Here is a 4695-nt window from a genome sequence, read left to right as displayed (position 1 = left end):
TACAAAGCTAGGCTGGTTGCAAAAGGCTTCAAGCTACGGTATGGGCTAGACTATGAGGATACGTTCAGTCCTGTCGTCAAACCCACCACTATTCGGCTGCTTCTCTCACTCGCTGTCACTCGAGGTTGGGATCTTCGTCAGATGGATGTTCAGAATGCTTTCCTCCATGGCGTATTGGAGGAAGAGGTATACATGCGCCAGCCTCTCGGTTTTGTTGATTCTCGCTCGCCCCGAGCACCTCCGTCGCTTGGTCAAGGCACTCTATGGCCTCGAAGCGAGCTCCTCGTGCATGGCATGCACGGCTTGGTGCTGCCCTGCGCTCCCACGGTTTTGTGCCTTCTACGGCTCGACACTTCACTGTTCCTTCTTCGGCGTCCGCGAGGTTACCATGTATCTTCCGGCTTATGTTGATGATATTATTCTCGGTTAGCTCCTCTGCCGCAGCCTACGGACCGTCTCATTGTGGCTCTTGGTTCCGATTTTGCTATCAAGGACCTTGGCAAGCTACACTATTTTCTTGGGCTCGAGGTCACTTATCCCGGTGATGGTCTTGCTCTTTCACGGCGAAGTACTCGCAGGATCCGTTACGGCGTGCCGGCATGCTTGAGTGCAAGGCCGCTACTACGCCTATGTCTTCTACCGACACTGCGTCACGCTACTGATGGTACTCTGCTGTCTGTTGATGATGCTACTGAGTATCGGAGTGTTGTTGGAGGTCTTCGCATACCTCACCATCACTCGGCCTGATGTCTCCTATGCAGTTAACCGTGTCTGCCAGTATCCACGGGACACTCATTGGTCTGCCGTCAAGCGCATACTGCGCTATGTTCGTTCTACTCTGTTGCCTGCCAAAACCCACCAGCGAGCAGTGGTTAAGCAACACGAAGAGCCGGGAGGCTTCCAAGACTGCAGGGGGCCCTGGTCCCTCGACGTCGTCCCGCAAATGTTCCGGCACACGTCCTAGCGGTTGCAAGGGCGTGCCACCTGACCTATACCTGGTCGGGAAGGTGTTGGATTGCTTCGATTAGTTTCCTCGCATGGCAGTACACGTAAACATTAAATACGAGCCCGATCGGCTCTCAGAGTTGCCCCGTGGATCGGCTCAAAGAGCCGATCGCCCCATGGTTTGCGTCGGGTTAACGATGACATGGGGCTCCTGCTTGATCAATATAAAGTTAAACCAATCTACGACAGTTTAGGGTTTTCACCGTATGATCGGAACATCCTACGCGTAGTTGAGCCTAATAGATACGGAAGATAATGGAAAACTAACCCTAAAAGAGGCCTAAAAACCAACACAAAGTTAATTCCCGGAACATCCCTCTTAGGACTAACAAACCATACCTAACGCACTACCGGATCGTTCAACCCGTTTGTAAGGTCTAACCATACAGATATTAAACCAATCCTTGAGGAATCAAGGAGCAACTATAACAGATCGGATCTACTAAACAACGAACAAGCAAGACGCTGCCCTTACACCTGGATAGGTGTAAGGGCAGCTAGATGTCGAGGGACGGCATAGCTAAGCAGATATGCATAAGAAAAGCATCCATGCAAGCCCCAAAACATCTACGATAAGTAGTGCTACTCGCCATCAACAACGCTTCAAAGACAAGCAAGCACAAGGTAACGAATAAACGTGCGGCTGCCTAGATCGCAAGATGCGATCTAGGCAAGCATGATGCTTACCCGGGAGAAACCCTCGAAAGAAGGGGTGGCGATGCGCCTGATTTGTGTTTGTTGTGAATGTGATTGTCCTCCTTTTTCGATAACCCTAGATACATATTTATAGTCCAAGGGACTTTCTAATTCGGGTGTGCACCTAACCGTGCACGGGCTAAACTCTATCTTTTAATTCTAAACTAAGATGCGATCTACTATGTTACAGATACATGAGCAATTAAGCCCAAACTCTCCGTGCAAGGCCGCTTCAAAGATGCTCCACGCGTGTATCCTTCAAGCCCATCTTCACTTACGGCCCATCTCCTGATTTGGCCAAAATCCGGTGATAACACATGCCCCCCTGGTTTTGGCAATGATAATTTCAAAACCACTCTGTTTTTTTTTCTTCGAGGGGTCATGTCGTGGCAGAGCAGAACCGTCGCAGTATTCTTCATCATGATGCCTTGCCTTCTCAACTTCCCTGCACGACTTGACAGTTGTGGCACCACATCCTCGAAAACTTCTTAAGCATTTAAATCTTGGCTATATCCCCTTTTATTTAGCCACATCTTGCAGTTCCCTTCTTCGTCCCCTTCGCATTAGCACTCCAAAAGCCCTCCTCTGCCACCATGTCTTCCTCTTCTTCCTCCTCTTCTTCGTCGGGCCTTTCCGTCCAATCCTCCCCCCTCCGGGAGCCGACGCCGGAGTGGCACCCGATGGAGGCCCACGCGGCCCACATTCGCCGCGCCATAGAAGACGGGGACGAGTCTAGCCATGACTTCTCCGTCTGGTCTGAGGACGACAAGTCCTCGACCGACGGGGAGAGCGACCTCCGTTTCCTCGCCGTCGGGGAATCGGAGGAGGAGAGCGATGACGATCGCTTCTCCTGGGGCAATTTCACCTCCTCCGAGGAGGCGAAGGAGGAAGAAGAGGAGGAGGACGACACCTCCTCCGACGAGCCGCCGGCCAAGCGCTTCTGCCCCTGGCCGGGCAACCTCAGCGACTTCGACAGCGACGACGACGACGCCGACGAGGAGGACGAGGACAACGAGGGCCCCGCCGGCGGCCGCGGCAGCAGCGACGACGAGCCCGCCGAGAGTAGCGCCGACAGCGGCGACGACGGCGATGACGAGGGCAGCGACGGCCCGTAGATAGGATCTTAGCATAGGATCCGTAGTAGTAGATGGGGCGATGTATCCCCTAGTTCTTCCTTTTGAGGGCAATCAGCTCTTCTATGTAAGAAATCCCATTATTAATGAAGAACTCCCTTTGCCATGAAGAACTTCCTTTGATTTTGCCGATTCCCTTTATGCTAATTTAGCCGATTTCAACCAAAATCGGCTCCCAAGAGCAAAGTATCTTCAGGGCAAGCTGCCCCCCGAGCCTCAGTCAAGGCGAGAATAGTAGTGAAAAAGGTGGCTGCCAAGAAAACTTTGAAGGGCAACAACCCTGTGCCAGCTCAAAAAAGGCTTACTGAAGATAATATCAGCGGGGAAACACAGTCCAGCCGGCGAAGCTCAAGTTTGGGCACCTCTGAGGACACCACCATGCAAACCCAGCCATATGTGCTACCATCGGCTTCTGAACCTGCTGCACCTCCCGCTCAGCCATAGCTCAATTCTTGCACTTTACTGCTCCGATTGGCTCACCATCTTCTTTGATCTGCATGCTTATGCTGCCCTTGTTGAAGAAATCCAGCTCCATATCCCAACAACGCTGTGGTTGAAGCTCTGGCCAATCGTAACGTTGTCTCGCCTCCCGGACAAGGGTATTCTAGAGTCGATGTCCGAGCATCGGCTGTGTTTAAAATTTTTGTATTTTCGATTTTTTATTAGCCGATTGATTTCATGAATCGGCTTCCCCTGGGTACATACTTCGTGGCCTCGTACCTTCTCTGTGTGTATGCCCCCGAGCCGAATCCTTCAAGTGATTGAAGATATCGGCTTTTCAGCCAATGCAAGCTTGTCTCACCACTCACCATGCTAAATAGCACATCAGTGAACACGTGTGGTGAGAATAACTTTAGCCGATTGCTGGAATCGGCTTCCCTTGCAATTGTCGATCCGACTATTTGTTGATAAATGTTGGTCGTGGCTTATCCCCAGGACCAATTTCAATCTCGTCTAGATCATCAGCTTCTGTAAACCCATACCCCAGCTTTCCATCGCCTGCTAAATCAATGTTGAACGCAAGCAGAAGGCAGGTTGAGGCTAATTGTGGCCGATTGCTAGAATCGGCCTCCTTTTCCATTGCAATGTTTAACGAGGGTTTACAACTTCTTGGTTCTCTGCTATAACGACGTAGCATGCTTGAGGTGAGATCCTTGCTTTTTATTTTTTTTGGGGCCGATCGCAGGGATCGGCCTCGCCACGTACGTCCATAGACTTGGATCTTGCTACTCTGTCAGGCCAGTGGATAAGACCAGCCTCACCCCATTTTTTGTAGCTTCGATGCGCTCACAGCCGTCCAGGTTGATTCCAGAGAGCGGCTCTTGGTCATTTGCTTCCCAGATGTTCATGGCAGCCAGAGAGATGTCGATCGAATCATCTGCATGAACAACCTCCACTTCATCTCCATCCCATTGTATGATGCACTGATGCATTGTAGACGGAATGCAACAGTTAGCATGGATCCAATCCCTTCCTAGCAGGACAGCGTAAGTGCTCTTGCTGTCAACGATAAAGAAGGATGTAGGGATGGTCTTTCGGCCGACAGTTAAGTCCACGTTCAGAACACCCTTGGCTTCTGACGCTTGGCCGTTGAAATCGCTTAGCGTGACGTTGGTATTGATCAGATCTTCATTGGAACGTCCCAAACGTCGTAACATGGAGTACGGCATTATGTTGATCGTCGCTCCCGTGTCAACCAACATCTTGCTGATAGGCTGCCCATTGATATAACCCTTCAGGTATAGGGCTTTCAGATGCCTGTAGCTCCTCTCTCGTGGCTTCTCGAAGATAACTGGCCGTGGCCCGCAATAAAACGGTGCCACTGATACTTCCTCATCTCTTGGAGCACAAAACTCTGACG

The sequence above is a fragment of the Lolium rigidum genome, chromosome 3 (genome assembly GCF_022539505.1).
Source record: "Lolium rigidum isolate FL_2022 chromosome 3, APGP_CSIRO_Lrig_0.1, whole genome shotgun sequence".
NCBI lineage: Eukaryota > Viridiplantae > Streptophyta > Magnoliopsida > Poales > Poaceae > Lolium > Lolium rigidum.
Note: the sequence above shows the minus strand (reverse complement) of the source record.